Genomic DNA, 26,601 nt, shown 5'->3' with positions numbered 1-26,601 from the left:
CAGCCTCTAGTCTTCTTGGGTATGACGCTACAAGCTTGGCACACCTGTATTTGGGGAGTTTCTGTCACGTCCTGACCATAGTAAGATGTTATTTTCTATGGTAGAGTAGGTCAGGGCGTGACAGGGGGTGTTTTGGGCTTTTCTATGTTTTCTATTTCTATGTTCTTAGGTTCTAGTTTTTGTATTTCTATGCTGGCTTGTTTGGGATGATCTCCAATTGGAGGCAGCTGGTCCTCGTTGTCTCTAATTGGAGATCATATTTAAGTAGGGGTTTTTCTTCCTGGGTTTTGTGGGTGATTCTTTTTGAGTAGTGTTTGTTCTCCTCTGCGTCACGGTTTGTTGTTTTTGTCTATTCAGTTATTTTGATGTATTGCATGAGTTTCACAGAGTAAATAAAATGTGGAACTACACTCACGCAGCACTTCGGTCTGCCCCTCTCTACGACAGGCGTGACAGTTTCTCCCATTCTTCTATTCAGATCATCTCTTTTGGCTCATGTGCCTTTTACTGAGGAGAGTCTTCTGTCTGGCAGCTGTTTATTTTCCATTTGATTTAAACTTTATGTAACTAGGCAAGTCAGTTAAGAACAAATTCTGATTTACAATGACGGCCTACACTTGCCAAACCCGGATGACGCTGGGCCAATTGTGCGCCGCCTTATGGGACACCCAATCACGGCCGATTGTGATACAGCCTGGAATCGAACCAGGGTTTGCAGTGACGCCTTTAGCACTGAGATGCAGTGCCTTAGACCTCTGCGCCACCCGGGGGAGCACTCTACCATAAAGGCCTGATTGGTAGAGTGCTGAAGAGATGGTTGTCCTTCTGGAAGGTTCTCCCATCTCCACAGAGGAACTCTACAATAGTAGGTTTTGGTAGACAGAGTGACCACAGGGTTCTTGGTCACCTCCCAGAACAAGACCCTTCTCCCCCGATTGCTCAGTTTGGCTGGACGGCCAGCTCCAGGAAATGTCTTAGTGTTTCCAAACTTCTTCCATTTAAGAATGATGGAGGCCAATGTGTTCTTGGGGACCTTCAATGCTGCAGACATGTTTTGGTACCTTTCCCCAGATGTGTGCCTCGACACAATCCTGTCTCTGAGCTCTATGGACAATTCCTTCGACCTCATGGCTTGGTTTTTGCTCTGACATGCACTGTCAACTGTGGGACCTTATATAGACAGGTGTGTGCATTTCCAAATCATGTCCAATCAATTTAATTTACCACAGGTGGACTCCAATCAAGTTGTAGAAACATCTCAAGGATGATCAATGGAAACAGTATGCACCTGAGCTCAATTTCGAGTCTCATAGTAATGAGTCTGATTAATAATAAGGTACTTCTGTTTTAAATATTTTATACATTTGCAAAAAAAATCTAAAAACCTGTTGTAGTTTTGTCATAATGGAGTATCATGTGTAGATTGATGAGATTTTTAAATGTATTTCATCCATTTTAAAATAAGGCTGTAACTGTCACGTCCTGACCAGTAAAATAGGTTGTTTGTTATTGTAGTTTGGTCAGGGCGTGGCAGGGGGTGTTTGTTAGAGTGTTTCGGGGTTTGTTGGGCTATGTTCTTGTTAGTCTATTTCTATGTTAGTTCTAGTATGTCTATTTCTATGTGGTGTTGATTGGGTTGACCTTCAATTGGAAGCAGCTGCTCCTCGTTGCTTCTAATTGAAGAGGGGTGGGGTGAGGGGTGTTTTTTTCTATGGGATTTGTGGGTAGTTGTTTCCTGTTTTGTGTCTGTGTACCTGACGGGACTGTTTAGTGTCGTTTGTTGTTTTTGTATACGTGTTTCTTTTGTTTTTCCTTCTTTAATAAAATAAGAAGATGAGTTTACACGTTCCCGCTGCGTTTTGGTCCAATCTCTACGACACCCGCGACAGTAACTTAAAACAAAATGTGGTAAAAGTCAAGGGGTCTGAATATTTTCCTGAAATCATCTGTATAAGGTAAAGGCAGGACGAAGGCCAGCCACAGTCACTCACAATGGTCCTGCTCAAGGGGTTCCAGGATGTCACTCTCTGTGTCAATGGGAATGTGTCATGGCTGTCTGATAGGCTGTAGCTGCTGGTAGAACTCATCCTAGAGAGGAGAGGACAGAGAGACATTTACAGGGTTAATTCCTGCTGTAGGTACACAACAGAGAGAGGACAACGAGAGCAGGTTACAGCCATGTTAATGTTGAATTGAGGATTAAAAAATATATATATATTTAATAGAGATAATCCACAGATGTACAGTATTTAGGTTGTCTATGGATGACGTCTGGCTGTAGTAACATAACAAGCATGTATACTCTATACACAACTTGCTTGGAATTAAGGAGATACATATTTATAGAGAATAATTGAATCATCGTAATGGATGGCTCAGTACTATAAGTAGTTTCATTTACAAACGTAGGTATACAGCATGAACTGGGCCAAAGTTCAGAGCAAAACGAGAGAAAAACACATTCTTCTGGAAAATATCCATTTGATACTACCTACCGCTAGATGTCTGTTAGCAAAACAAAGAACCAAAACTAAAAAGAAACTCAACTGATTTCTAAAAGTCGACAAAAGATGGATGGGAAGATCTAAGGTACACAACAGTAGGTTTTGGTAGACAGAAGGTACTAAGGTACACAACAGTAGGTTTTGGTAGACAGAAGGTACTAAGGTAAACAACAGTAGGTTTTGGTAGACAGAAGGTACTAAGGTAAACAACAGGTTCTGGTAGACAGAAGGTACTAAGGTAAACAGTAGGTTTTGGTAGACAGAAGGTACTAAGGTAAACAACAGTAGGTTTTGGTAGACAGAAGGTACTAAGGTAAACAACAGGTTTTGGTAGACAGAAGGTACTAAGGTAAACAACAGGTTCTGGTAGACAGAAGGTACTAAGGTAAACAACAGTAGGTTTTGGTAGACAGAAGGTACTAAGGTAAACAACAGTAGGTTTTGGTAGACAGAAGGTAAACAACAGTAGGTTTTGGTAGTCAGAAGGTAAACAACAGTAGGTTTTGGTAGTCAGAAGGTACTAAGGTAAACAACAGTAGGTTTTGGTAGACAGAAGGTAAACAACAGTAGGTTTTGGTAGTCAGAAGGTAAACAACAGTAGGTTTTGGTAGACAGAAGGTACTAAGGTAAACAGTAGGTTTTGGTAGACAGAAGGTAAACAACAGTAGGTTTTGGTAGACAGAAGGTACTAAGGTAAACAGTAGGTTTTGGTAGGCAGAAGATACTAAGGTAAACAACAGTAGGTTTTGGTAGACAGAAGGTACTAAGGTACACAACAGTAGGTTTTGGTAGACAGAAGGTACTAAGGTAAACAACAGTAGGTTTTGGTAGACAGAAGGTACTAAGGTAAACAACAGGTTCTGGTAGACAGAAGGTACTAAGGTAAACAACAGGTTCTGGTAGACAGAAGGTACTAAGGTAAACAACAGTAGGTTTTGGTAGACAGAAGGTAAACAACAGGTTTTGGTAGACAGAAAGTACTAAGGTAAACAACAGTAGGTTTTGGTAGACAGAAGGTACTAAGGTAAACAACAGTAGGTTTTGGTAGACAGAAGGTACTAAGGTAAACAACAGGTTCTGGTAGACAGAAGGTACTAAGGTAAACAACAGGTTCTGGTAGACAGAAGGTACTAAGGTAAACAACAGTAGGTTTTGGTAGACAGAAGGTAAACAACAGGTTTTGGTAGACAGAAGGTACTAAGGTACACAACAGTAGGTTTTGGTAGACAGAAGGTAAACAACAGTAGGTTTTGGTAGACAGAAGGTACTAAGGTAAACAACAGTAGGTTTTGGTAGACAGAAGGTACTAAGGTAAACAACAGGTTTTGGTAGACAGAAGGTACTAAGGTAAACAACAGTAGGTTTTGGTAGACAGAAGGTACTAAGGTAAACAACAGTAGGTTTTGGTAGACAGAAGGTACTAAGGTAAACAACAGTAGGTTTTGGTAGACAGAAGGTACTAAGGTAAACAACAGGTTCTGGTAGACAGAAGGTACTAAGGTACACAACAGTAGGTTCTGGTAGACAGAAGGTACTAAGGTAAACAACAGTAGGTTTTGGTAGACAGAAGGTAAACAACAGGTTTTGGTAGACAGAAGGTACTAAGGTACACAACAGTAGGTGTTGGTAGACAGAAGGTAAACAACAGTAGGTTTTGGTAGACAGAAGGTACTAAGGTAAACAACAGGTTCTGGTAGACAGAAGGTACTAAGGTAAACAACAGGTTCTGGTAGACAGAAGGTACTAAGGTAAACAACAGTAGGTTTTGGTAGACAGAAGGTACTAAGGTAAAAACAACAGGTTCTGGTAGACAGAAGGTACTAAGGTAAACAACAGGTTCTGGTAGACAGAAGGTACTAAGGTAAACAACAGTAGGTTTTGGTAGACAGAAGGTAAACAACAGGTTTTGGTAGACAGAAGGTACTAAGGTACACAACAGTAGGTTTTGGTAGACAGAAGGTAAACAACAGTAGGTTTTGGTAGACAGAAGGTACTAAGGTAAACAACAGTAGGTTTTGGTAGACAGAAGGTACTAAGGTAAACAACAGTAGGTTTTGGTAGACAGAAGGTACTAAGGTAAACAATAGATTTTGGTAGACAGAAGGTACTAAGGTAAACAACAGTAGGTTTTGGTAGACAGAAGGTACTAAGGTAAACAACAGTAGGTTTTGGTAGACAGAAGGTAAACAACAGGTTTTGGTAGACAGAAGGTACTAAGGTAAACAACAGTAGGTTTTGGTAGACAGAAGGTACTAAGGTAAACAATAGATTTTGGTAGACAGAAGGTACTAAGGTAAACAACAGTAGGTTTTGGTAGACAGAAGGTAAACAACAGGTTTTGGTAGACAGAGGTACTAAGGTAAACAACAGCAGGTTTTGGTAGACAGAAGGTAAACAACAGGTTTTGGTAGACAGAAGGTACTAAGGTAAACAATAGATTTTGGTAGACAGAAGGTACTAAGGTAAACAACAGTAGGTTTTGGTAGACAGAAGGTACTAAGGTAAACAACAGTAGGTTTTGGTAGACAGAAGGTACTAAGGTAAACAACAGTAGGTTTTGGTAGACAGAAGGTACTAAGGTAAACAACAGTAGGTTTTGGTAGACAGAAGGTACTAAGGTAAACAACAGTAGGTTTTGGTAGTCAGAAGGTACTAAGGTAAACAACAGTAGGTTTTGGTAGACAGAAGGTAAACAACAGTAGGTTTTGGTAGACAGAAGGTACTAAGGTACACAACAGTAGGTTTTGGTAGTCAGAAGGTAAACAACAGTAGGTTTTGGTAGACAGAAGGTACTAAGGTACACAACAGTAGGTTTTGGTAGACAGAAGGTACTAAGGTAAACAACAGTAGGTTTTGGTAGACAGAAGGTACTAAGGTAAACAACAGTAGGTTTTGGTAGACAGAAGGTACTAAGGTAAACAACAGTAGGTTTTGGTAGACAGAAGGTACTAAGGTAAACAACAGTAGGTTCTGGTAGACAGAAGGTAAACAACAGTAGGTTTTGGTAGTCAGAAGGTAAACAACAGTAGGTTTTGGTAGTCAGAAGGTACTAAGGTAAACAACAGTAGGTTTTGGTAGACAGAAGGTACTAAGGTAAACAACAGTAGGTGTTGGTAGACAGAAGGTAAACAACAGTAGGTTTTGGTAGACAGAAGGTACTAAGCTAAACAACAGTAGGTTTTGGTAGACAGAAGGTAAACAACAGTAGGTTTTGGTAGACAAAAGGTAAACAACAGTAGGTTTTGGTAGTCAGAAGGTAAACAACAGTAGGTGTTGGTAGACAGAAGGTAAACAACAGTAGGTTTTGGTAGTCAGAAGGTAAACAACAGTAGGTTTTGGTAGTCAGAAGGTAAACAACAGTAGGTTTTGGTAGTCAGAAGGTAAACAACAGTAGGTGTTGGTAGACAGAAGGTAAACAACAGTAGGTGTTGGTAGACAGAAGGTAAACAACAGTAGGTTTTGGTAGTCAGAAGGTAAACAACAGTAGGTTTTGGTAGACAGAAGGTACTAAGGTAAACAACAGGTTCTGGTAGACAGAAGGTACTAAGGTAAACAACAGTAGGTTTTGGTAGACAGAAGGTACTAAGCTAAACAACAGTAGGTTTTGGTAGACAGAAGGTACTAAGGTAAACAACAGTAGGTTTTGGTAGACAGAAGGTACTAAGGTAAACAACAGTAGGTTTTGGTAGACAGAAGGTAAACAACAGTAGGTTTTGGTAGTCAGAAGGTACTAAGGTAAACAACAGTAGGTTTTGGTAGTCAGAAGGTAAACAACAGTAGGTTTTGGTAGACAGAAGGTACTAAGGTAAACAGTAGGTTTTGGTAGACAGAAGGTAAACAACAGTAGGTTTTGGTAGACAGAAGGTACTAAGGTAAACAGTAGGTTTTGGTAGGCAGAAGGTACTAAGGTAAACAACAGTAGGTTTTGGTAGACAGAAGGTACTAAGGTACACAACAGTAGGTTTTGGTAGACAGAAGGTACTAAGGTAAACAACAGTAGGTTTTGGTAGACAGAAGGTACTAAGGTAAACAACAGTAGGTTTTGGTAGACAGAAGGTACTAAGGTAAACAACAGTAGGTTTTGGTAGACAGAAGGTACTAAGGTAAACAACAGTAGGTTTTGGTAGACAGAAGGTACTAAGGTAAACAACAGTAGGTTTTGGTAGTCAGAAGGTAAACAACAGTAGGTTTTGGTAGACAGAAGGTAAACAACAGTAGGTTTTGGTAGACAGAAGGTACTAAGGTACACAACAGTAGGTTTTGGTAGACAGAAGGTACTAAGGTAAACAACAGTAGGTTTTGGTAGTCAGAAGGTAAACAACAGTAGGTTTTGGTAGACAGAAGGTAAACAACAGTAGGTTTTGGTAGTCAGAAGGTACTAAGGTAAACAACAGTAGGTTTTGGTAGACAGAAGGTACTAAGGTAAACAACAGTAGGTTCTGGTAGACAGAAGGTAAACAACAGTAGGTTTTGGTAGTCAGAAGGTAAACAACAGTAGGTTTTGGTAGTCAGAAGGTACTAAGGTAAACAACAGTAGGTTTTGGTAGACAGAAGGTACTAAGGTAAACAACAGTAGGTGTTGGTAGACAGAAGGTAAACAACAGTAGGTTTTGGTAGACAGAAGGTACTAAGGTAAACAACAGTAGGTTTTTGTAGACAGAAGGTACTAAGCTAAACAACAGTAGGTTTTGGTAGACAGAAGGTAAACAGCAGTAGGTTTTGGTAGACAAAAGGTAAACAACAGTAGGTTTTTGTAGACAGAAGGTACTAAGGTAAACAACAGTAGGTTTTGGTAGACAGAAGGTAAACAACAGTAGGTGTTGGTAGACAGAAGGTAAACAACAGTAGGTTTTGGTAGTCAGAAGGTAAACAACAGTAGGTGTTGGTAGACAGAAGGTAAACAACAGTAGGTGTTGGTAGACAGAAGGTAAACAACAGTAGGTTTTGGTAGTCAGAAGGTAAACAACAGTAGGTTTTGGTAGTCAGAAGGTAAACAACAGTAGGTTTTGGTAGACAGAAGGTACTAAGGTAAACAACAGTAGGTTTTAGTAGACAGAAGGGGCTCCTTCGGTAAAAGGGGTAAATTGATCATCAGAAAGAAAATAGGACAAAGACACTCTTCATATAATGATTTTAAATGCCTTTATTTGTATGGCACGTTCAATGGAAACACAGTTTTAAAACTCTGACATGTTTCAGCTGCACGGCCTTCGTCAAGGGGAGAGCATAGCTAGCTACCCAGCTGCCCTTGGGCCATACAAATAAAGGCATTTTGATTGATTATATGAAGAGTGCCTTGGTCCTCCTTTGGTTTTTTATGATTTCTAAAAGTCTTGGCCATTGAAAAAAGAGAACGTCTCTCTCTCTCTCTCTCTCTTTCTCGCTCTAGCTTTTAAAGGCTCTAAACACTACTAATGGTATTACAAGGAAAGGTACACTGGCCCGTGGAGAAGGAGCAGCCTGTCACAGGGAGAAAACCTCAGTGAACCCAGCTAAAGACACTGAGCGTTGGCTGACGCCAATGTCAGCCCCATTAGTTCTACAGCTGGTTTTATTTTCTTAAAGAACCAAGTATACCTCAGAGTACAGTCCTCCGGGCCAAACTTGAATAAATAAATTGCCCCGTGTCCCTTCTGAAGGGTTCTATGTGGTCTAGTTTTTCAGTGTTAAAAGGTGATGAAGTTTTCCCAGTACAGTCAGCCAGTCAGCCAGTACAGTCAGCCAGTCAGCCAGCCAGCCAGCCAGCCAGTCATCCAGCCAGTCAGCCAGTCAGCCAGCCAGCCATCCAGCCAGTCAGCCAGTACAGTCAGCCATCCAGCCAGTCAACCACCCAGCCAGTCAGCCAGTCCGCAAGTATAGTCAGCCAGTCAGCCAGCCAGTCATCCAGCCAGTCAGCCAGCCAGCCATCCAGCCAGTCAGCCAGTACAGTCAGCCATCCAGCCAGTCAGCCAGTCAGCCAGTACAGTCAGCCATCCAGCCAGTCAGCCATCCAGCCAGTCAGCCAGTCAGCCAGTACAGTCAGCCATCCAGCCAGTCAGCCAGTCAGCCAGTACAGTCAGCCATCCAGCCAGTCAGCCAGTATAGTCAGCTAGTCAGCCAGCCAGTCAGCAACTACAGCCAGTACAGTCAGTCAGTACAGTCAGCCAGTACAGCCAGCCAGGACATTCAGCCAGTCAGTCAGCCAGTCAGCCAACCAGCCAGTGCAGTCAGCCAGTACAGTCAGCCAGTACAGCCAGCCAGGACAGCCAGCCAGGACAGCCAGCCAGTCAGTCAGCCAGTACAGTCAGCCAGTACAGTCAGTCAATACAGTCAGCCAGTACAGCCAGCCAGTGAGCCAGTTAGTCACCCAGTCAGTCAGTCAGCCAGTGCAGTCAGCCAACCAACCAACCAGTCAGCCAGCCAGCCAGTACAGTCAGCCAGTACAGCCAGCCAGGACAGCCAGCCAGGACAGCCAGCCAGTCAGTCAGCCAGTACAGTCAGCCAGTACAGTCAGTCAGTACAGTCAGCCAGTACAGCCAGCCAGTGAGCCAGTTAGTCAGCCAGTCAGTCAGTCAGCCAGCCAGCCAGTACAGTCAGCCAGTACAGCCAGCCAGTGAGCCAGTTAGTCAGCCAGTCAGTCAGTCAGCCAGTACAGTCAGCCAACCAACCAACCAGTCAGCCAGTACAGTCAGCCAACCAACCAGTCAGCCAGCCAGCCAGTACAGTCAGCCAGTACAGCCAGCCAGTGAGCCAGTTAGTCAGCCAGTCAGCCAGTCGGTCAGCCAGTCAGCCAGTCAGTCAGCCAGTACAGTCAGCCAACCAACCAACCAGTCTGCCAGTCAGCCAGTACAGTCAGCTAGTCAGCCAACCAGCCAGTACAATCAGCTAGTCAGTCAGCCAGTCAGACAGCACAGTCAGCAGTCAGCCAGCCAGTACAGCCAACCTGTCAGTCAGCCAGCCATCCAGCCAGTACAGTCAGCCAGTGCAGCCAGCCAGTACAGTCAGCCAGTACAGCCAGCCAGGACAGTCAGCCAGTCAGTCAGCCGACCAGCCAGTGCAGTCAGCCAGTACAGTCAGTCAGTACAGTCAGCCAGTACAGTCAGCCAGTACAGTCAGCCAGTACAGACAGCCAGTGAGCCAGTTAGTCAGCCAGTCAGCCAGTTAGTCAGTCAGCCAGTCAGTCAGCTAGTCAGTCAGCCAACCAACCAGTCAGCCAGTACAGTCAGCTAGTCAGTCATCCAGCCAGTCAGTCAGACAGCACAGTCAGCAGTCAGCCAGCCAGTCAGCCAGTACAGTCAGCCAGTACAGTCAGTCAGTCAGTCAGTCAGCCAGTACAGCCAACCTGTCAGTCAGCCAGCCAACCAGCCAGTGCAGTCAGCCAGTACAGCCAGCCAGTCAGTCAGCCAGTCAGTAAGCCAGTCAGTCAGCCAGTCAGCCAACCAGTGAGCCAGTTAGTCACCCAGTCAGTCAGTCAGCCAGTGCAGTCAGCCAACCAACCAACCAGTCAGCCAGCCAGCCAGTACAGTCAGCCAGTACAGCCAGCCAGGACAGCCAGCCAGGACAGCCAGCCAGTCAGTCAGCCAGTACAGTCAGCCAGTACAGTCAGTCAGTACAGTCAGCCAGTACAGCCAGCCAGTGAGCCAGTTAGTCAGCCAGTCAGTCAGTCAGCCAGCCAGCCAGTACAGTCAGCCAGTACAGCCAGCCAGTGAGCCAGTTAGTCAGCCAGTCAGTCAGTCAGCCAGTACAGTCAGCCAACCAACCAACCAGTCAGCCAGTACAGTCAGCCAACCAACCAGTCAGCCAGCCAGCCAGTACAGTCAGCCAGTACAGCCAGCCAGTGAGCCAGTTAGTCAGCCAGTCAGCCAGTCGGTCAGCCAGTCAGCCAGTCAGTCAGCCAGTACAGTCAGCCAACCAACCAACCAGTCTGCCAGTCGCCAGTACAGTCAGCTAGTCAGCCAACCAGCCAGTACAATCAGCTAGTCAGTCAGCCAGTCAGACAGCACAGTCAGCAGTCAGCCAGCCAGTACAGCCAACCTGTCAGTCAGCCAGCCATCCAGCCAGTACAGTCAGCCAGTGCAGCCAGCCAGTACAGTCAGCCAGTACAGCCAGCCAGGACAGTCAGCCAGTCAGTCAGCCGACCAGCCAGTGCAGTCAGCCAGTACAGTCAGTCAGTACAGTCAGCCAGTACAGTCAGCCAGTACAGTCAGCCAGTACAGACAGCCAGTGAGCCAGTTAGTCAGCCAGTCAGCCAGTCAGTCAGTCAGCCAGTCAGTCAGCCAGTACAGTCAGCCAACCAACCAGTCAGCCAGTCAGCCAGTACAGTCAGCTAGTCAGTCAGCCAGCCAGTCAGTCAGACAGCACAGTCAGCAGTCAGCCAGCCAGTCAGCCAGTACAGTCAGCCAGTACAGTCAGTCAGTCAGCCAGTACAGCCAACCTGTCAGTCAGCCAGCCAACCAGCCAGTGCAGTCAGCCAGTACAGCCAGCCAGTCAGTCAGCCAGTCAGTAAGCCAGTCAGTCAGCCAGTCAGCCAACCAGCCAGTGTAGTCAGCCAGTACAGCCAGCCAGTCAGCCAGTACAGCCAGCCAGTCAGCCAGTGCAGTCAGCCAGCCAGTCAGCCAGTGAGTCAGCCTCTATGTAGGGTGCACCCTATTCCCTATATACTGTATTGCACTACTTTTGTGGTCCATGGGCCCTGGTCAACAGTAGTGCACTATGTGGGGGAGTAGTGTCTCATTTGGGACACAAGGCTGTGTTTCAAGGAAGAAGAGTTACATCAAAAATTACATAAAAAAGTTACATTGGGAAGAGGAATAATAGTTACATCAGGAAGAGGAAGCAGAGTTACATCAGGAAGAGGAAGTAGAGGTACATCAGGAAGAGGAAGGAGAGGTACATCAGGAAGAGGAAGTAGAGGTACATCAGGAAGAGGAAGGAGAGGTACATCAGGAAGAGGAAGTAGAGGTACATCAGGAAGAGGAAGTAGAGGTACATCAGGAAGAGGAAGGAGAGGTACATCAGGAAGAGGAAGTAGAGGTACATCAGGAAGAGGAAGTAGAGGTACATCAGGAAGAGGAAGGAGAGGTACATCAGGAAGAGGAAGTAGAGGTACATCAGGAAGAGGAAGTAGAGGTACATCAGGAAGAGGAAGGAGAGGTACATCAGGAAGAGGAAGTAGAGTTACATCAGGAAGAGGAAGTAGAGGTACATCAGGAAGAGGAAGTAGAGGTACATCAGGAAGAGGAAGTAGAGGTACATCAGGAAGAGGAAGTAGAGGTACATCAGGAAGAGGAAGTAGAGGTACATCAGGAAGAGGAAGTAGAGGTACATCAGGAAGAGGAAGTAGAGGTACATCAGGAAGAGGAAGTAGAGGTACATCAGGAAGAGGAAGGAGAGGTACATCAGGAAGAGGAAGGAGAGTTACATCAGGAAGAGGAAGTAGAGGTACATCAGGAAGAGGAAGTAGAGGTACATCAGGAAGAGGAAGGAGAGTTACACCAGGAAGAGCAAGGAGAGTTACACCAGGAAGAGGAAGTAGAGTTACATCAGGAAGAGGAAGGAGAGTTACATCAGGAAGAGGAAGGAGAGTTACATCAAGAAGAGGAGGGAGAGTTACATCAGGAAGAGGAAGGAGGGTTATATCAGGAAGAGCAAGGAGAGTTACACCAGGAAGAGGAAGGAGAGGTACACCAGGAAGAGGAAGTAGAGTTACATCAGGAAGAGGAAGGAGAGTTACATCAGGAAGAGGAAGGAGAGGTACACCAGGAAGAGGAAGGAGAGGTACACCAGGAAGAGGAAGGAGAGGTACATCAGGAATAGGAAGTAGAGGTACACCAGGAAGAGGAAGGAGAGTTACACCACGAAGAGGAAGGAGAGGTACATCAGGAAGAGGAAGGAGAGTTACATCAGGAAGAGGAAGGAGAGGTACACCAGGAAGAGGAAGGAGAGGTACACCACGAAGAGGAAGGAGAGGTACATCAGGAAGAGGAAGGAGAGTTACATCAGGAAGAGGAAGGAGAGTTACATCAGGAAGAGGAAGGAGAGTTACATCAGGAAGAGGAAGGAGAGGTACACCAGGAAGAGGAAGGAGAGGTACACCACGAAGAGGAAGGAGAGTTACATCAGGAAGAGGAAGTAGAGTTACATCAGGAAGAGGAAGGAGAGTTACATCAGGAAGAGGAAGGAGAGGTATATCAGGAAGAGGAAGAAAAGTTACATCAGGAAGAGGAAGGAGAGGTACATCAGGAAGAGGCAGGAGAGGTACATCCGGAAGAGGAAGTAGAGTTACATCAGGAAGAGGAAGGAGAGTTACATCAGGAAGAGGAAGGAGAGGTACATAAGGAAGAGGAAGGAGAGGTACATCAGGAAGAGGAAGGAGAGTTACATCAGGAAGAGGAAGGAGAGGTACACCAGGAAGAGGAAGGAGAGTTACATCAGGAAGAGGAAGGAGAGGTACACCAGGAAGAGGAAGGAGAGTTACATCAGGAAGAGGAAGGATTCACAAATAAATTCTCTCTATTTCCCTCTCTCATTGATCCCCCAGCTCTTGCTTCAATCATTTGTGAATCAGAATCAGGCTGCTCCGCTCTGTTCAGCTCCCTGGTGTTTGTGAATCAGAAATCAGGCTTCTCCGCTCTGTTCAGCTCGCTGGTGTTTTTGATCATCTCACTAGGCGTCAACCTCAAGTAAATGTCTGAAAAATAGAGAGGAATCACAAAATTCCTGCCCCGCGGTTAATTAAACCCTCAGAAAGGGGTAGTGATGGGGAGAAAATTGATAGTTGCATATCGCAATATTATTCAAATTGTTTTTATACTGTAGGTAACGTTAGCAAGCGCTAGTCGGCTGCACCTGCGCCAAAACTCCGGTACTGTTCATCCTATAGCTTGTTCTCCATAATCTTTTTAAATACCGCACCTGCTGTCTCTAACTCTGAATGCTTGGCTATGAAAAGCCAACTGACATTTACTCCTGAGGTGCTGACCTGTTGCACCCTCTACAACCACTGTGATTATTATTATTTGACCATGCTGGTCATCTATGAACGTTTGAACATCTTGGCCATGTACTAATATAATCTCCACCCGGCACAGCCAGAAGAGGACTGGCCACCCTTCAGAGCCTGGTTCCTCTCTAGGTTTCTTCCTTTCTAAGGAGTTTTTCCTAGCCACCGCGCTTCTACATCTGCATAGCTTGCTGTTTGGGTTTTAGGCTGGGTTTCTGTATAGCACTTTGGCTGATGTAAAAAGGGCTTTATAAATGCATTTGATTGATTGACATGTTTTCAGCACTTTTATTTCCCTGACTGATCAAAACTCCTTTTCTCATGCTCTCTCTTGTCTCTCTGCAGCAGATATATATGTACTATTGTAAAGTGGTTGTTCCACTGGATATCATAAGGTGAATGCACCAATTTGTAAGTCGCTCTGGATAAGAGCGTCTGCTAAATTACGTAAATGTAAATGTAGCAAGATGGCGCCGGCAGAGGTGGTCGCCTCGCTTCAGGTCCTTAGAAAACTATGCAGTATTTTTTATTTTTTTATGTGTTATTTCTTACAGTGTTAGCCCAGGAAATCTCAAGTGTTATTGCATACAGCTGGGAAGAAGTATTGGATATAAGAGCAACGTCAACTTACCAACATTACGACCAGGAATACGTCTTTCCCAAAGCGCAACAGCACCTCTTCAACATCAGGAAGCTGAATAAATCCAGCTTGTCATCTAAATCACTCACAAACTTTTACAGATGCACAATCGAGAGCATCCTGTCGGGCTGTATCACCGCCTGTTACGGCAACTGCACCACCCTCAACCGCAAGGCTCTCCAGAGGGTAGTGTGGTCTGCACACCGCATCACCGGGGGCAAACTACCTGCCCTTCAGAACACCTACACCACCCAATGTCACAGGAAGGTCAAAAAGATCATCAAGGACAACAACCACCCGAGCCACTGCCTGTTCACCCCACTATCATCCAGAAGGCGAGGTCAGTACAGGTGCATCAAAGCTGGAACCGAGAGACTGAAAAACAGCTTATATCTCAAGGCCATCAGACTGTTAAACAGCCATCATTAACATAGAGAGGCAGCTGCCTACATACAGACTCAAATCTCTGGCCACTTTAATAAATGGACTTAATAAAGGTATCACTAGTCACTTTAAATAATGGCACTTTAATAATGTTTACATATCCTACATTAGTCATCTCATATGTATATACTGTATTCTACACCATCTATTACATCTTGCCTATGCCTCACGGCCATCACTCATCCATATATTTATATGTACATATTCTTATTCATTATTTTACATTTGTGTGTACAAGGTAGTTGTTGTGAATTTGTTAGATTACTTGTCAGATATTACAGCATGGTCGGAACTAGAAGCACAAGCATTTCGCTACACTCGCATTAACATCTGCTAACCATGTGTATGTGACCAATAACATCTGCTAACCATGTGTATGTGACCAATAACATCTGCTAACCATGTGTATGTGACCAATAACATTTGACTCGATGTTTGGAACATCAAATCACAATATGTATAGAATTCGGAGAATCATAATACATATTGTATCAGCACCTGAGTATAGTGATCATATTGTATCAGCACCTGAGTATAGTGATCATATTGTATCAGCACCTGAGTATAGTGATCATATTGTATCAGCACCTGAGTATAGTGATCATATTGTATCAGCACCTGAGTATAGTGATCATATTGTATCAGCACCTGAGTATAGTGATCATATTGTATCAGCACCTGAGTATAGTGATCATATTGTATCAGCACCTGAGTATAGTGATCATATTGTATCAGCACCTGAGTATAGTGATCATATTGTATCAGCACCTGAGTATAGTGATCATATTGTATCAGCACCTGAGAATAGTGATCATATTGTATCAGCACCTGAGTATAGTGATCATATTGTATCAGCACCTGAGTATAGTGATCATATTGTATCAGCACCTGAGTATAGTGATCATATTGTATCAGCACCTGAGTATAGTGATCATATTGTATCAGCACCTGAGTATAGTGATCATATTGTATCAGCACCTGAGTATAGTGATCATATTGTATCAGCACCTGAGTATAGTGATCATATTGTATCAGCACCTGAGTATAGTGATCATATTGTATCAGCACCTGATTATAGTGATCATATTGTATCAGCACCTGATTATAGTGATCATATTGTATCGTGAGGTCCCTGGGAATTCCCAGCCTTAGAAAGGCGTCTCCACAAGTAAAAATTATATTTTAGGGTTAGAATTAGGGTTTAGGGTGGGGGTTTGGGACAATAGGATTTTGAATGGCAATCAATTATTTGGTTCCCCACAAGGAGAGTAAAACAAGTGTGTGTGTGTGTGTGTGTGTGTGTGTGTGTGTGTGTGTGTGTGTGTGTGTGTGTGTGTGTGTGTGTGTGTGCGCGTGTGTGCGTGTGTGCGTGTGTATGTGCACAACACAAACAAGATCTGTGACCAGGCTAACATTTACCTGGAGTGTGTGGCCGTGTTCAACAGAATCAAATCTGTGATGCATTGTGGGTAAATTGTGACTGATTGACCGATCTACAAATCATAATGAGTTGTTATTTATGATGCAAAATGATTACTATATCAGTCAGCTGATGTTGAACAAACCTCTGACAGATAGGCCTTGAGGCTGGAGGCCTTGCCCAGACTATCTGTTGTACTCAGCCCAGGAGGCGTGAGTAGGGGCCTGGGTCGGGTTGGCTGACTGGTTGGGGTCACCGGCCTGCTCCGTGACTTCCTGAAGGTCACCTCCTTATGACCCCTGTGACCTCCGTGAACACCGACTCCTGGGGTCACGGCCGTCATGGCCGACTTGGAGGTCAGCAGGCTGTTGGGGGTCATCGGTCTGCTGCTGGGGGTTCTGGGGGTCGTAGTTCTGCTGCCGGGGTTGCTGGGGGAATGAGTCCGGTGGCTGCCGGTCATGGTGAGGGAGGTGGGCTTGCGGGTAAGCAGGGGGCTGAGTTTAGGACTGACCAGGGGATAACCTATAGAGCTGGGCTTGGCTGAGCGGGTGAGGATGGGAGACTGAGGTCTGGAAGTCTGGCCGGGTAAGGGGAAGGTATTGGGGAGTGTGACCGGGAGAGAGGTGTGGAACAAGGGGGTGGGTAGAAGAGAGCTGTTGGGACTCCGCTGGGCTAGTTTCCCCTGCTCTGCCAGCTTGGCCAGGTCCTTCTCCACCTCTGAAGGGAGACAGAGACAGACAGGTTGGGAATATAAATGCAGAATGACATTAGGACCTAGAGTTTTCTGTCACAACTGTCCTCGTCCTCAGATGAAACAGAGAAGTCCTCATCTGAGAAAGTAGACCAATACGCAGCGGAGTTCGTGTTCATCTTAGAATTTAATTGATCAAGAACGTGAACACTATACAAAAACAAGAATCAAAGAAACACGACAGTACAACAGTCTTGCAGGCTATACGAAAAGCAATGCAAAAACAACTACCCACAACCCCAAACAAAAACACACACCTGTTTATAGGACTCCCAATCATAGGCAACTAGAAACACCTGCCTCCAATTGAGAGTCCAGCAACCCAACCTACACATAACACAAAACCTCTGCCACGTCCTGACCAAAACTAATACAATTACTCCCTCTGCTGGTCAGGACGTGACATTTTCCCTGAAGTTGTAACCTAGTCAGGTCCTTCTCCACCTCTGAATGGGGACAGAGACAAAGACAGAACGACCATAACGAATGACAAACAAACAAGATTTATAAGTAGGGTCCAGTGATGTTCCTGCCCACCATATCTGGCAGGGTAAGACTCTGGACGTTACGACATTAAACAGGGGCCAGAGAGCTTCGTAAAAGTGGGCGATGTTTCAAATCAGTATCCTTTTCAATCCTTCACATACATACAGCGGATGCACATACACGTTCAGATCTCTGTTGTTGGAATCAAAACAAAGTGTGTGTCATGGTAGTCTCTACTGATGTTAATACCATGGTAGTCTCTACTGATGTTAATACCATGGTAGTCTCTACTAATGTTAATACCATGGTAGTCTCTACTAATGTTAATACCATGGTAGTCTCTACTAATGTTAATACCATGGTAGTCTCTACTGATGTTAATACCATGGTAGTCTCTACTGATGTTAATACCATGGTAGTCTCTACTGATGTTAATACCATGGTAGTCTCTACTGATGTTAATATCATGGTAGTCTCTACTGATGTTAATATCATGGTAGTCTCTACTGATGTTAATACCATGGTAGTCTCTACTGATGTTAATATCATGGTAGTCTCTACATATCTGAAGATACAAGGTGTTAGCAAACATCAACACCATCAGAGATCACAGGTTTCATAACAGACACCATTAGAGATCACAGGTTTCATAACAGACACCATCAGAGATCACAGGTTTCATAACAGACACCATCAGAGATCACAGGTTTCATATCAGACACCATTAGAGATCACAGGTTTCATATCAGACACCATCAGAGATCACAGGTTTCATAACAGACACCATCAGAGATCACAGGTTTCATAACAGACACCATCAGAGATCACAGGTTTCATATCAGACACCATCAGAGATCACAGGTTTCATAACAGACACCATCAGAAATCACAGGTTTCATAACAGACACCATCAGAGATCACAGGTTTCATATCAGGGGTGTGGGACTGCTGCATTTTCCTTTTTGTCATTATGGTTTGTCTTCAAAACCTTTTTTACTGGTCATAAAAAAACAATATTTATTGACTCTTTCAATTCAAATTCCAGAATGGCATTAAAAACATTGCCTACATAGTACGAAGGTTACATCCTAAATGGTGCCATATTTTCTATGTAGTGCACCCATAGGCTCTGGTCAGAATTAGTGTACTACAGAGGGAATAGCATTGAGGATGCGTTGAAGTGTTCTGCCAGAAAATCAGAAAAAATATAATTATTTGCTTTATTGGTAGTTACAAAAACAGTTTTCTTTGTGAGGAGAGGATGCGACTGCCAAGGAGAACATCTGGGAGTAGCCTCATCTCCTCATCTCTTCGTCTCTCCTCGTCTCTCCTTTCCTCGTCTCTCTTCTTGTCACGAACGGCGTGACTGGGGGGGTTTATCTAGTTTATTTTTTCTATGTTTGGTTCTAGTTTCTGTTTTTCTATGTTGGGTTTTTTGGATGGTCCCCAATTAGAGGCAGCTGGTCATCGTTGTCTCTAATTGGGGATCATATTTAAGTAGTTGTTTTTCCCACCTTTGTTTGTGGGAGATATTTTGAGTTAGTGCATGTTGCACCTCTTCGTCACGGTTTGTTATTTTGTTTATAGTTTATTGTATGTTTTGCATAGTTTCACATATAAATAAAGATGTGGAAAGATACGCACGCTGCGCCTTGGTCTCCTTCATACGACGAACGTGACACTTCTCGTCTCTCTTCTCCTCGTTTCGTCTCTCGTCTTTCCTCTATTCATCTACTCATCTCTGCTCGTCTCTCCTCTCTGCTCGTCTCTCTGCTCGTCTCTCTGCTCGTCTCTCCTCTCGTCTCTTGTCTCGTCTCTCCTCTCGTCTCGTCTCTCCTCTCCTCGTCTCTCCTCTCCTCGTCTCTCCTCTCCTCGTCTCTCCTCTCTGCTCATCTCTCTGCTCGTCTCTCTGCTCGTCTCTCTGCTCGTCTCTCTGCTCGTCTCTCTGCTCGTCTCTCCGCTCGTCTCTCTGCTCGTCTCTCCGCTCGTCTCTCCTCTCATCTCATCTCTCCTCTCCTCGTCTCTCCTCTCCTCTCCTCGTCTCTCCTCTCTCCTCGTCTCTCCTCTCGTCTCATCTCTCCTCTCCTCGTCTCTCCTCTCCTCTCCTCGTCTCTCCTCTCTCCTCGTCTCTCCTCTCCTCTCTCCTCGTCTCTCCTCTCCTCTCGTCTCTCCTCTCGTCTCTCCGCTCTGCTCGTCTCTCCTCTCCTCGTCTCTCCTCTCCTCCCCCTGTTTTTGTCCTTTTCAGATTTTGACGCTGTTGGGTTTTCAGCGATACAAGAGGTATATTTTCTGAAATGACTCACCTCAAAGGGTTTGTGCTCGATAGGCTCCGGTCAAACGTAGTGTACTATATAAGGAGAAGGGTGCCATTTGGGACGCACTCTAAGTATTTTCAGGAAACCGTGTACGTGTGACATTTAATAAATACCATGAAGCGGAAGCATGTATTCGATAAACCTCGACTTCCACCATTTATGGGCAAACAGAACCTTCTCCAAAAACAAACAGCATTTACATTTTTTTGTGCACTACTTTTGACTGCACATGGAATAGGGCGCCATTTGGGACAGATCATAAATGTATGTTTGAATGAGAATATACAGTTGAAGTTGGAAATTTACAAACACTTAGGTTGGAGTCATTAAAACTCGTTTTTCAACCACTCCACAAATGTCTTGTTAACAAACTATAGTTTTGGCAAGTCGGTTAGGACATCTACTTTGTGCATGTCACAAATCATTTTTCCAACAATTCTTTACAGACAGATTATTTCACTTATAATTCACTGCATCACAATTCCAGTGGGTCAGAAGTTTACATACACTAAGTTTACTGTGCCTTTAAACAGCTTGGAAAATTCCAGAAAATGATGTCATGGCTTTAGAAGCTTCTGATTGGCTAATTGACATCATTTGAGTAAATTGGAGTTGTACCTGTGGATGTATTTCAAGGCCTACCTTCAAACGCAGTGCATCTTTGCTTGAAATGATGGGAAAATTAAAAGAAATCAGCCAAGACCTCAGAAAAAAAATTGTAGACCTCCACAAGTCTGGTTCATCCTTGGGAGCAATTTCCAAACACCTGAAGGTGCCACGTTCATCTGTACAAACAATAGTACGCAAGTATAAACACCATGGGACCACACAGCCGTCATACCGCTCAGGAAGGAGACGTGTTCTGTCTCCTAGAGATGAACGTACTTTGGTGCGAAAAGTGCAAATCAATCCCAGAACAACAGCAAAAGACCTTGTGAAGATGCTGGAGGAAACAGGTACAAAAGTATCTATATCCACAGTAAAACGAGTCCTATATCGTCATAAACTGAAAGGCCGCTCAGCAAGGAAGAAGCCACTGGTCCAAAACCGCCATAAAAAAGATCGTACTTTTTGGAGAAATGTCCTCTGGTCTGATGAAACAAAAATAGAAATGTTTGGCCATAATGACCATTGTTATGTTTGGAGGAAAATGGGGGAAGCTTGCAAGCTGAAGAACACCATCCCAACCGTGAAGCACGGGGGTGGCAGCATCATGTTGTGGGGGTGCTTTGCTGCCGGAGGGACTGGTGCGCTTCACAAAATAGATGGCATCATGAGGGAGGAAAATTATGTAGATATATCCAGCCTCGCGGCTAGGCGGGACGAATTCGTCCCACCTACGCAACAGCCAGTTGAATCCCGTGGCGCGATTTTCAAATACCTTAGAAATACTATTACTTCAATTTCTCAAACATATTACTATTTTACAGCATTTTAAAGACAAGACTCTCATTAATCTAACCACACTGTCCGATTTCAAAAAGGCTTTACAACGAAAGCAAAACATTAGATTATGTCAGCAGAGTACCCAGCCAGAAATAATCAGACACCCATTTTTCAAGCTAGCATATAATGTCACAAAAACCCAAACCACAGCTAAATGCAGCACTAACCTTTGATGATCTTCATCAGATGACAACCCTAGGACATTATGTTATACAATACATGCATGTTTTGTTCAATCAAGTTCATATTTATATCAAAAAACAGCTTTTTACATTAGCATGTGCCGTTCAGAACTAGCATACTTCCGGGGAATTTACTAATAATTTACTAAATTACTCACGATAAACGTTCACAAAAAGCATAACAATTATTTTAAGAATTATAGATACAGAACTCCTCTATGCACTCGATATGTCCGATTTTAAAATAGCTTTTTGGTGAAAGCACATTTTACAATATTCTAAGTACATAGCCCAGCCATCACGGGCTAGCTATTTAGACACCCAGCAAGTTTAGCCTTCACCAAAATCAGATTTACTATTACAAAAGTTTGATTACCTTTGTTGTCTTCGTCAGAATGCACTCCCAGGACTGCTACTTCAATAACAAATGTTGGTTTGGTCCAAAATAATCCATGGCTGTAACATGGATTATGGGAAGCTTTATGGCTGTAACATGGATTATGGGAAGCTTTATGGCTGTAACATGGATTATGGGAGGCTTTATGGCTGTAACATGGATTATGGGAAGCTTTATGGCTGTAACATGGATTATGGGAAGCTTTATGGCTGTAACATGGATTATGGGAAGCTTTATGGCTGTAACATGGATTATGGGAAGCTTTATGGCTGTAACATGGATTATGGGAAGCTTTGTGGCTGTAACATGGATTATGGGAAGCTTTGTGGCTGTAACATGGATTATGGGAAGCTTTATGGCTGTAACATGGATTATGGGAAGCTTTATGGCTGTATCATGGGTTTTGGGAAGCTTTATGGCTGTAACATGGATTATGGGAAGCTTTATGGCTGTAACATGGATTATGGGAAGCTTTATGGCTGTAACATGTGTTTTGGGAAGCTTTATGGCTGTAACATGGGTTTTGGGAAGCTTTATGGCTGTAACATGGGTTTAAAGAGCAATTGAACACTCCGATTGGCACGTGTGTTTTTCCTGTTGCTCATTAGGAAAACGAGATTTCAGTCTTGGAGGTGTGTTTCCTGACCGATTCTATGTGTGGTTAATGATGATTGTCCCCCGTGAGTGAGTGAGTGAGTGAGTGAGTGAGTGAGTGAGTGAGTGAGTGAGTGAGTGAGTGAGTGAGTGAGTGAGTGAGTGAGTGAGTGAGTGAGTGAGAGAATTTCCAAGACAATTATGAAATAACATAGATTTGCCTCATTTAATTGTTAAAACGGAAAAGGAGAAAGCGAAGGCAACCACCACATAATCCTTGGGGTAAGAGATGAAACAATAGGAGAGGTGGTGGGTTGAATCATGGAACAGATTAGCAGCTAGAAAGAAGAAGAATTGAGTTGTACAACAGCTCCCTTAAACTGCCTGGTGGGGAGAGGCTCTGTTTCAATACAGCCAAACAGACTAACTCGGCGTAAAACAACTAGAAATCAAAGACATCTGATGGCTTGAGGGCGTTTCAGAACGAAAAGAATGCAAAGTGTGCCATGTTGTCAACACAAGGGCTTCTCTCGTGCCTGTAATGCAAGCCAGAGTACAGTTCTCTGTGTTATTTAGTCACTAACTCAGTGCAGTAGGTAGAGAAGTTATAATAATTAATGTCGGTTTAGATAAAACAAAATAAAAAATAAAAAACATTTAAATGGTAATCAGTCCATTAATCACAACACTAACGTAAGTCTTGACTTTGGATGTCTTTACCACGGCAGTACAAGGTATGCTCTCCATTCCTCTCCTCACACACAGTCTCCATAGGTAAGACTGGCTCCACCAGAGTCGATATAGATATTTTACCAGGTAGTTGACTGAGAACACATTTTCATTTACAGCAACAACTTGGGGAACAGTTAGAGGGAGGATGAATGAGCCAATTGGAAGCTGGGGATGATTATGTGGCCATGGTAGTCAGATTGGATATTTAGCCAGGGCACAGAGGTTAACACCTTTAAACTTACAATATGTGCCACAGGATCTTAGAGTCAGGACAAGCATTTAACGTCCCATTCGAAAGCTGACACCCTCTACGGGGAAAGGTCTGCCCTGGGGCATCGGGATATTTTATTAGACCAGAGGAAAGAGTGCCTCCTACTGGCCCTCCAACACCACTTCCAGCAGCATCCGGCCTCCCATCCAGGGACCGACCAGGACCAACCCTGCTTAGCTTCAGAAGCAAGTCAGCAGTGGGATCAAGGGTGGTATGCTGCTGTTACTGTGTACTATGTTACTGTGTTATTATGTTACTGTGTTACTATGTTACTGTGTTACTGTGTGTTACTGTGTTACTGTGTACTGTGTTACTATGTTACTATGTTACTGTGTTACTGTGTTACGGTGTACTGCATGTTACTGTGTTACTATGTTACTGGGTACTGTGTAACAGTTTACTGTGTTACTATGTACTGTGTACTAGGTACTGTGTTACTATGTTACTGTGTACTATGTTACAGTTTTACAGTGTACTACTTTACAGTGTACTATGTACTGTGTTACAGTGTTAGTGTACTATGTTACAGTGTACTACTTTACAGTGTACTATGTACTGTGTTACAGTGTACTACTTTACAGTGTACTATGTACTGTGTTACAGTGTTACAGTGTTGTGCTGCTGGCTAAGAGAAAACATTTTCTTTCTCATTCTCACAGTGTTGGAAACTAGTCTATTACTGTAAAAATTTAGATAATCAACAGTTGTCTTTTTAAGAGCTTTTATTCATTTTTAAGAGCTCAAAATGTTGCCAACACAGGACATCCACGTGTGTCCCTCAGAGTACCAACCAGGGTGCTGTTCTACTGGTGAAATCGCTCACACACTGAGGAAGACTCATACAATAGGCTACCAATGAGCAGATGAGCATATGTGTGTGTGTGTGGGGGGGGGGGGCACAGAAGTGTGTGGGGGGGAACTATCCTTGTGGGGAATAGAAGTCCTCACAAAAATAGTAAAACCAGGAAAAGTCTGACAAGTAGGGCTATTTCGTCGGTCCCCAGAAGGAAAAATGCTTTTTTTAGGCTTAGGTGTTAGGTTAAGGTTACAATTAGGGTTATGAAGCAGGACAGGGAAAATAACCAAAAACTGTATGTCACGGTGTGTGTGTCGTTCCACATTTTATTTACACTGTGAAACTATGCAATACATAAACATAAACTAAAGAACAAAACAACAAACCGTGACGCAGAGTTGAAACATACACTAACTCAAAAACAATCTCCCACAAACACAGGTGGAAAAAAACCCTACTTAAGTATGATCTCCAATTAGAGACAACGAGGACCAGCTGCCTCTAATTGGAGATCATCCAAAACAAAACCCAACATAGAAATACAAAACTAGACCCTGACAACATAAAAATAGAAAACAGAAAAAACCTCCCTGTCACGCCCTGACCTACTCTACCATAGAAAATAACATCTTTCTATGGTCAGGACGTGACACTGTAAAAGAACAAACATTTTAGAGGAACAGAATCAGAACCGCGAATGAATGTGATCTATACTGTTCTGGAACAGAACCATTATTTTAAAAGCATTGGAACTGGTTATTAGCGGTTTTTTACATTCCAAGCATTTTTTTTCTCGTCCGTCAAAAAATGCAACACAGCACCTATGCAAAAGCCCTCAGTCTGTCACAAAAATCGTATTCCAGTGTCCAATGCTAGTTAAAACCTGTTGGGGTTAGGGGGCAGTATTGACACGGCCGGATAAAAAACATACCCGATTTAATCTGGTTACTACTCCTGCCCAGTAACTACAATATGCATATAATTATTGGCTTTGGATAGAAAACACCCTAAAGTTTCTAAAACTGTTTGAATGGTGTCTGTGAGTATAACAGAACTCATATGGCAGGCAAAAACCTGAGAGGATTCTATATGGGAAGTGGCCTGTCTGACAAGTTGTAGTTCATCTGGGCTCTTTTTATTGAAGACTGAGGATCTTTGCTATAACGTGACACTTCCTACGGCTCCCATAGGCTCTCAGAGCCCGGGAAAAAGCTGAACGATATCGAGGCAGCCTCTGGCTGAAACACATTATCGCTTTTGGCAAGTGGCCGATCAGAGTACTATGGGCTTAGGCGCGTGCCCGAGTCGACCCCATGCTTTATTTTCTTTCGTCTGTTTACCTAAATGCAGATTCCCGGTCAGAATATTATCGCTTTTTTACGAGAAAAATTGCATAAAAATGGATTTTAAACAGCGGTTGACATGCTTCGAAGTACGGTAATGGAATATTTACAATTTTTTTGTCACGAAATGCGCCATGCTCGTAACCCTTATTTACCCTTTCGGATAGTGTCTTGAACGCACGAACAAAACGCCGCTATTTGGATATAACTATGGATTATTTGGGACCAAACCAACATTTGTTATTGAAGTAGAAGTCCTGGGAGTGCATTCTGACGAAGAACACCAAAGGTAATAACATTTTTCTTATAGTAAATCTGACTTTGGTGAGTGTTAAACTTGCTGGGTGTCTAAATAGCTAGCCCTGTGATGCCGGGCTATCTACTGAGAATATTGCAAAATGTGCTTTCACCGAAAAGCTATTTTAAAATCGGACATATCGAGTGCATAGAGGAGTTCTGTATCTATAATTCTTAAAATAATTGTTATGCTTTTTGTGAACGTTTATCGTGAGTAATTTAGTAAATTCACCAGAAGTTTGCTAGTTCTGAACGTCACATGCTAATGTAAAAAGCTGGTTTTTGATATAAATATGAACTTGATTGAACAAAACATGCATGTATTGTATAACATAATGTCCTAGGTGTGTCATCTGATGAAGATCATCAAAGGTTAGTGGTGCATTTAGCTGTCTTCTGGGTTTTTGTGACATTATATGCTAGCTTGAAAAATGGGTGTCTGATTATTTCTGGCTGGGTACTCTGCTGACATAATCTAATGTTTTGCTTTCGTTGTAAAGCCTTTTTGAAATCGGACAGTGTGGTTAGATTAACGAGAGTCTTGTCTTTAAAATGGTGTAAAATAGTCATATGTTTGAGAAATTGAAGTAATAGCATTTCTAAGGTATTTGAATAACGCGCCACAGGATTCCACTGGCTGTTACGTAGGTGGGACAATTTCGTCCCGCCAGCCCTAGAGAAGTTAAGGATACTATAGTAATCACGTTTCACATTGGATTTATTAGCTACTAAAAGGTAAGACGTGTTTTTATTTTACTTCTGCAAAACACAAGCTTGTTAGCTAGCTAGCTAGCTCTAGGTTCAACGTTAAACCAACTCTCTGAAGTTCAAAGACATTCAAAGTTCCTTCATAGAAGTCACTCCTCCGTAGGTTAAATTTTGTGGGCCTAATTCAGATAATGCATGTGATTAAAAACAAGATGTCAAGCCTCCTCCTCAACCCTCTCCCGCTCTCTCCCCACTCGCAAAATTTCAGTCGCATCTCATGCCCTAAACTCGTCT

At 43.5% G+C, this 26,601-nt stretch overlaps 1 pseudogene; it reads right to left on the bottom strand.

Moving 5' to 3' along the window:
- Positions 1–26,601, bottom strand: part of LOC106579704 (uncharacterized protein C8orf34 homolog) — a 168,437-nt pseudogene that overhangs the window by 5,404 nt on the left and 136,432 nt on the right.

The sequence above is a fragment of the Salmo salar genome, chromosome ssa19, assembly GCF_905237065.1.
Source record: "Salmo salar chromosome ssa19, Ssal_v3.1, whole genome shotgun sequence".
In the NCBI taxonomy this organism is placed as follows: domain Eukaryota; kingdom Metazoa; phylum Chordata; class Actinopteri; order Salmoniformes; family Salmonidae; genus Salmo; species Salmo salar.
This window is presented reverse-complemented; position numbering and strand designations above follow the sequence as displayed.